Source organism: Osmia lignaria, chromosome 8 (genome assembly GCF_051020975.1).
Source record: "Osmia lignaria lignaria isolate PbOS001 chromosome 8, iyOsmLign1, whole genome shotgun sequence".
Lineage (NCBI taxonomy): Eukaryota > Metazoa > Arthropoda > Insecta > Hymenoptera > Megachilidae > Osmia > Osmia lignaria.
In genome coordinates, this window is record NC_135039.1 from 7,086,987 (window position 1) to 7,095,000 (window position 8,014).

An 8,014-nucleotide genomic window follows, 5' to 3' on the forward strand; every position below is an offset into this window, starting at 1 on the left:
TATCTTTAATTGATTATTTCACTGTTCAGTCATTCATTCTTTCATTCTCTCATTGTTTATTCGTTCTGACACATCCATGCTTTTTGCTCTCACTCACGCCTTCTTACCTTCTTTATTTCCTTAATCGTTCCATTCACTCATTCATTATTCATTCACTCACTCATTCTGATCAATTGAGGTTAATGGATATGATTGATTTATTTTACCTTATTTTACTTATTTTAATTAAGTTTTGCTATCTCTACTATGATAAGTGGTTTTGTCCATCCAAATGCTTTGATTGTGCGTGAATTTTATTATAATCTTATCATTCATCTACTCTTATTTATTATTTACTTATTTATTTATTCTATTTTATTTCATTTTATTCTTATTTCAGTTCATACACTGGTACAGTGTTTATTGAACTACGTACCTTATATTTCATTTCATCTATTTGTTGCTTTAGCTACTCTATTTTGATATGTCATTCATTAATTAGTTGTATTTGCAGTTGTATTGACATGACCATTTATCATCTACCATTTACCAGTTACAGTCTAACTTATAATCTACTCTGGTAAAGAAATAGAGTATTGTAGTTAATAATCTTTACAGTTATATCTATTGAATTCACTTCTTGTATTTTGTATTTTGTATTCAGTTTATTATTGCATTCTGTTTTGCATTATATTGCATTACTTATATTACAGTGCATTACATTACATTATTTACATTAGGTTGGTTACGGCCTTCACTTTTACTTTATGCTTATTATTTATTATTTACCTCATTATTTACCTCATTCTTCTTAATATCTTTAATTGATTATTTCATTGTTCAGTCGTTCATTTCATGCTGTCATTGTTCATTCATTCTGAATTAAATTGAATCAAGGTAACTGTTAAGATTTAGTTTATTTTGACTCACGATGGTACAAAGTTCTGTAAATGGCATTAATATTAATATAATTATGGTTTGTTTGCATACAATTATTCTATATATATTTTCTATATTTTAATTTATTTGTGCCACGTATCACTGTCTACCATCATTTATTTTATTTTATTTCTTGTCACCTCTATCCTTGGACATTCCTTGGACATTTTGACATTTTGATATTCTTCTCTGGTATTCTTTAATTCAATTTATTCAAGCCGTTTCTCTTCGATAATAGTATAGCTCTTTGATGACGGTGTGCTGTTCCTGTAGGAATTAATATTCATGTCATTAACTTGTGCTACTCTTGTTTAAATTTATTATGCGTTATTATATTCATTACCTTGTTTGTTTCTTTTCTCTTCTTTTTTTTATATTTCCTTTCTGCTAGTTACCTGCTGCCTTGGTTGCTTTGATTCTACTTTGGTTACATTTATTTATTAACTGACTGGGTGTTACATGATTGGTCCTACGTGACTTTCCTGACTCCATGCGTTATCTGACGTTGTGAGATGGCTATATTTGATTTCGATTCTGTTTAGGTTGAATGTTTCATTCGTTTATTTATTCAGCCTTTCGTTCTGTGGTGGTTTCTTTGTTTCGTTGTTCTGCGTAGTTTGTTTCCTGCGGCGCGATAGGCAGTAACATGATGCGTCCTGCAATCTGCGGATCTTATTCGGGTTGATTTCATTTCGTTCATTTCATTCTATCTTCATCATTGTTTATACTTAACATTTACTTCATCCTACACTATTGCAAACGTATGATTTATATATTTATAAATAATAAATGATAGCCGTGGTATTGTTTTATTAATTGATTTATTCTTGATTTTAATCCGTCTGGGGTTCTATTTGTTGCCCGTTTGCTTTTATAATTACCTTTCCCGTGAGTCGTGGTAATGTTTTATTAATTGATTTATTCATGATTTTAATCCGTCTGGGGTCTTATTTGTCCGTTTATAATTACCTTTCCGTGAATAGTATTGGATATCGGACTTATCTTTTATGGTAAGTCTGATGGTAAGTATGGCTTCCTAGGATGGCGCGGTTGCGCGACGGATAGTTTAGCTGTCGGTAACTGAGATGTAGCAGATATCTGGCGCGCGGTGGGTAACTGCTGCGCGGCGGATAGCTGGTCGGTGGATAACCGTTACGGGATGAACGGCCGAGTATTGTATGGTAAATAAGTAGAATGCTTGTGGCCGATAATATTTGGCTGCCGGTGCTGCGGATGGTTACCAACTAAGGATAATTTGTAATTATTATCAACGGATAGTGTTGCGTACTTTACTTTATTTAGTGAGATACCGGAATGTCTTCCGCTATCGTTACCTTCCGTTGCATTCTATTCGTGTTTGGTTTCGTTCACTGTAATTTATTGAAAGTGTTTTATTGATGTATTTAGTCGCGGGCGCTTGTACGTCCCGTGTAATAATCAATTAATTAATTTGATAACTAATTTAATAGACAACAGACATAATGGGACGAACTGAAAAAAAAAAAAATTTTACGAAATTCCTCGAAGGTTACGCATCTATATGGCGTATGGTTTATGGCTTAAGCTTCACGCGGTTTCTTATCTTTGGTTGACATGATCATCGGCGGCACTGGTTTACTCCATCTCCATGTGCCATGTACTCGGTTGTGACATGGAGGAGGATCGTGAATTAATTGAATCGTTAAATTGCTGAGTTCTGATTAGGCCATTAATATTGAATATTGAATATCGGTGCGTGTGAGTTTGTGATTTGTGCGTGTACCCATTGCAATGAGTGGTGACATGTGCTATTGTGCTCCGTTTTCTGATATATTATATATATGTATTTATTTATATTTATTTATATATTTGTATATTTATATTTACATATTCATTATTCTTATACTTATACATATTTTTATACTCATACTTATACCCAATTTGCATATTGCATATTATTTGCAATAAATTCAGTTAGTATTGTGTAATATTGTGTAATATTTTGCATCATTATCCTTCTACGGCTAATTAATGAATAAAGTTAATTGACAGTTATATCTGAAACACTTAGTTGCCTTGTCGGGTGCTGAGTGTATTCATTTTATCTTACCGTACCTTCGTACCTTCTACCTTCTTAATATTATGTCTGTTCAGGATAATATAATCTGCCTCATTGCATATCCAACGTAATGGATTCTGTAAATTTATTTGATTTAGCCTCATTGGATGACTGCGTCTATGTGAGATGTATGAGTGAGTGTATGGATATGCTTGTTGGTGGAATGTACTTCAATGTATCTTGTTCTATTCTATTTTATTTTGTGTCAGTTACGTTCGTCTATATACTATACTTTACACTTTCTTTACTTTCCTTACTCTCTCTATCTGCCTTTATTTGCCTTAACTTGATTAACTTCTTTAATAGCTCTATTGCTCACTCACTCATTCATTCATTCGCTTATTACCTACAATTATTATTTAGAGTTATTTGGATTTAAGTACGGTTAATTTTCTTGATAGGATAGATGATTTTGTCCATTCAAATGCTTGACAGCGCGTGGCTTCTGTTATAATCACACCATTTGAATTTCATTTCAAATACCCTACTTCTTTGCTTATTTATTTATTTATCTGTTATTCTTTATTTTATTCTTTTACTATATAATGGTGTGGTGTCTAATTGAACCACGCACCTTATATTTGATTTGTTTTTATTTGTCATTATATTTATTATTTACTATCTTTATACATCAGTCGGTTATGAATTTTTACCTTCTATTTGCATTTGCATGGACATAATCACCTACAATTTATAATCTATAATTTATAAAGTAGTGGGGATGGAGTCAATAATGTTTACGGTCATATTTAATTAGAATATAACTCACTTGTTGTATTTATCTTATTTTCTTTTACATTATTTTGCATTATATTACATTATGTCAGCTATGTCTGTTAAGCGTTACACACTTTCATTTTCTGTAGTTCCTCAGTTTGTGAATATCTTCAGCTGTTCCTCTCGCATTCAGTATTCATTCATTCATTTATTATTCATTTTTCATTTTGATGTTGTTTGATTATAGTTATACATTGATTTGAACTGATTTATTTTGATTTATTTTCTGATTCATATCTCCTTTCCGCCAGTTGCTTGTTGCCTTGCTGCCTTGACTTTATTCTGGTTTTATTTATTTTGTTAACTAATATTATTTGACTGGGTGTTGTTTGAATGGTTCCATGGGTTTTCCTGACTATATGCGTTTTATATTGATATTGCTTTGGTTTAGGGTCTTATTTTATTTATTTATTCGGCCTCTCATTCCTTGGCGGTTGTTTTCCTTTATCTTGATTGCCTTTTGTATAATTTGTTTCTTTGCGATGTTATCATGCAGTAACGCAGTGCGTCCTGCAATCTGCGCAATCTGCGGGACTTATTCGGGCTGATTCTATGATTTATTATTTTTATTATTTTTCTAATTATTTTATTGACTTATATCGTGTCAGGCTACTTTATGCGTTTTAACTATAATTATATTCTATCTTATTATTTTATCACAAACTTATATGATGTTTTATATAGGTAATGTATTTATAATCATAATATTGACTTATTTCTTTATATATTAATTAATTAATGCCTGATGTTGGCCCGTTTGAAGTTTATCTCTGATTCCATTGATTTAGCATAATTATCTTTTCGATTATAGTATTGTATACCAGACTTATCTTTGATGGTAAGTCTGATGGTAAGTACGGCTTCCCAGGATTGCGCGGCAGCACGATGGACGGTTCTGCAGTCGGTAACTGTGTAACTGGTAATTGGCGCGTGGTAGGTGACTACTACGCGGCAGATAATTTGCCTGTGGATAGCCGTTACGGAGTGAGCGGCCGAGTATCACTGTCTGATAAACGGATTATTTGTTGCTGGTAATATCCTTGGTACTGCGGTTGATTACCAACTAGGCATAGCTTGCGGCTTATGGTCATCTTTTGTAGGTACATTATCTTTGGTTTTGGACATTTTGATTCATTTTGATTTGTTTAAACTGTTTTGTTTATGCATTTTCGCTTTTCGCTTATGAGCACTTATATATACTCTATTATAATTACTTAATTACTTAATTTGATGGTTTGATGGATAATTGACGATTGATAACCATTATGGAGTGAACTAGGGAATTTTATGAACACTAGGTTCTATCTCTATATGTTTTATACTTTATGGTCTCGCTCTCGCTCTTTTACTCGGCCCGGTTTCAGTCTTAGGTAACATAGTTTTCGGTGACGCGTGTTTACTCTTCTCTTCTCCTATTCTTCTATTTAAGTATAAATCAAAATTTAATTGGTGCGAAGGTGATTGTGGTGAAATGCGCGCTCCACCGCGATGCATTGTGTTCCATTGCAGTGTATGTGTTTCAAAGTGGTGCTATTTACTCCGTTCTGTGTAAATTATAATATATTATATTATATTATTTATTTTTATATTATAGTCATATTTATATTCATGTTTATTACATTCAATTACCTTCTATCTCCGTTCAATTCAATCTATGTATTGAATAAAGTATTGAATATGTTATATTACTATATTATTATCTCAGATTTTGGATTATATTCAGTCATTTCAGTTATTTCAGTTACATTAGGTTATACTTAGGCAGTATTTTGCGCTACACTGTAAACTGTACTGTATTGTATTATATAACTCCCTATCTCCTATTCTTTATATTACTATAATTGAGTGAATAAACAAATGGGGTGATTAGCGGTGACATATGGTATATTGAATAAATTAGGTTAAATTAATTAAATGACTTTATAAGTGCTTGTTTTATTTTATTTCACCGTACCTGCCGTATTTACATATTTACATTATTATGTGATGACATATGTCTATATGCCTTAGTGTAGTTTAATTGGCCTTATTGCATGCTGAACATAATGGATTCAATGGAATTCACTAGAATCTATTAGAATTTGGTAGAGTTTGGTTTATATGGATTTGTTGTTTGAATGCATATATTATGTACGTTTCATTGTGCTGCGTTACCTTCATATATATTTTAAGGACAGTTTGATCCTGCGTTTTCTGTTGCATTGTGTTATGAGATGACTTAGGTGTCACTATTATGCTGTGTCTTGACTATATTAATCCATATACAAATTATATATTACAAATTTACATCTACTTAGTTCGGCTTTGACAATACTGTATGTATAATTTTGCACTTTCTTCTACCCATTTTGATATGGCTCAGTTGTTAATAAAGTAAGTGAGCGCAGCAATGTTTGTTTATACTTTGATAAGAATTGTTATTGCTCAAGGCGCCCTAATGGAATACTCCTTTTTCCTTTTGACACTTTTGTTTGATTATCGGTTTACTTCATTGCTTATTTATTTAGTTATTACTCAATGCAGCAGAGCTCAACGCAGTGTTGTGTGGTTAATTTAGTTTGGGTGTTGATTGTGTGTGCTAACATTTACTATTATACTTCCCTAACTAACTTTTCTTTCTTTTCTACTCTTTCTGCTACAGCTGCCTGTTTTACCACTCTTGCCAACAGCAATTTTTACTTCTACATTATCTTACTCATGCGATAGGATTGGAGTCTGAGTCTGTTTCTTACACTTTCGTTCTACACCTGGGTAGGGAACGGCTACTCTATGTGCCTGTTTTCTTCATGGGTATTCTGCATGCCTCCTTTACTTGCTTGGGTTGCTCGGACTTCGATGCTATAATGTTTGGGAGCGGTGTGTGTGTGTCTGGAGTACGTATGGGACAAGTCATCGAGGGTCGCAGCGTACCAAGACATGGCGCGGTCAACCGGGGAAAGGATTTCCCGGTTCCTGACCGTGGTCGAAGAACAAGCCCTGTGCTCACATATATGCCAGGCGGAACACATGGCGCGATCACCCGATGAGTGGGAAAGTCCTCCGGTTCCTGATCGTGACCGAAGAGAAAGTCCTGGCCTCGCTAATGGCAGGCAGGTGAAGTAGGGGCGCGATCACCCGTTGAGCAGGAGCTCCGGTTCCTGGTCGTGGCCGAAAAAGAAGCCCTGTCTTCGCATTGCAAGCAGGTGAAGTAGGGGCGCGATCACCCGATGAGTGGGAAAGTCCTCCGGTTCCTGATCGTTGCCGAAGAGAAAGTTTCCTGGCCTCGCTAATGGCAGGCAGGTGAAGTAGGGGCGCGATCACCCGTTGAGCAGGAGCTCCGGCTCTTGGTCGTGACCGAAGAGAAAGTTTCCTGACCTCGCTTATGGCAGGCTGGTGAAGACACGGCCCGATCACCCGTTGAGCAGGAGCTCCGGTGCCGATCGTGGTTGAAGAAAAATGGCCTGTCCTCGTGGTAGGTCGGGTGGGCGTGACGACTGCTAGGATAAGCCACATCTTCATTATCAACCTACCATGGTGGACGAAGATTGGGGCGATCAACCGGGAGATACGAAGTCCCGGGTCCTGATCGTGACCGAAGGAAAAGTCCTGTCCTGGCAAGTGCCAGGCAGGCTGAACACACGGCCCGATCACCCGATGAGTGGGAAAGTCCTCCGGTGCCGATCGTGGTTGAAGAAAAATGGCCTGTCCTCGTGGAAGGACAGGTGGGCGTGATGACTGCAAGGAAAAGCCACATCTTCATTATCAACCTACCATGGTGGACGAAGATTGGGGCGATCAACCGGGAGATACGAAGTCCCGGGTCCTGATCGTGACCGAAGAGAAAGTTCCTGGCCTTGCTAATGGCAGGCAGGTGAAGTAGGGGCGCGATCACCCGTTGAGTGGGAATCCTCCGGTTCCTGATCGTGGCCGAAGAAAAATCCTGTGCTTTCTTGTACAGGTTGAAACATCCTACCGCTAGATCGGAGGTGTGACGGCGTGGATCCTCAACCCCCCGTGGTTGCCTAGCGCACGGCGGATTGAGGTGAGACGAAAGCGCAAATGTAAGCTAGGGAGCAGAAGCGCCGTTGCGGCTATCGTCGGTACATCTGGGATATCCCCAAAGGATGAAAGGGTACCGACGGCCTACGTTAGGGAAGAGGTTTTTAGTGGGTAGTATATCAGGCCGCGGACGCCCCTTCTGGGCGCCGCTGGGTCGCCCCTTCTGGGCTGTGACCCTTTTCC

The 8,014-nt window shown here is 36.6% G+C and overlaps 1 long non-coding RNA gene across 2 annotated transcripts; it reads right to left on the minus strand.

The window, feature by feature from the left end:
- Nucleotides 1-877: 877 nt before the first annotated feature.
- On the minus strand, nt 878-2,033 carry LOC143305542 (uncharacterized). Of its 2 annotated transcripts, none has more exons than XR_013062542.1 (2): nt 1,314-2,033; nt 878-1,185 (listed from the first exon to the last, which is right to left on the minus strand). It is a non-coding gene; the product is annotated as an uncharacterized LOC143305542 (long non-coding RNA). The 2 variants fall into 2 exon arrangements; XR_013062541.1 differs by lacking the exon at nt 1,314-2,033 and adding an exon at nt 1,262-1,295.
- Nucleotides 2,034-8,014: the final 5,981 nt, after the last annotated feature.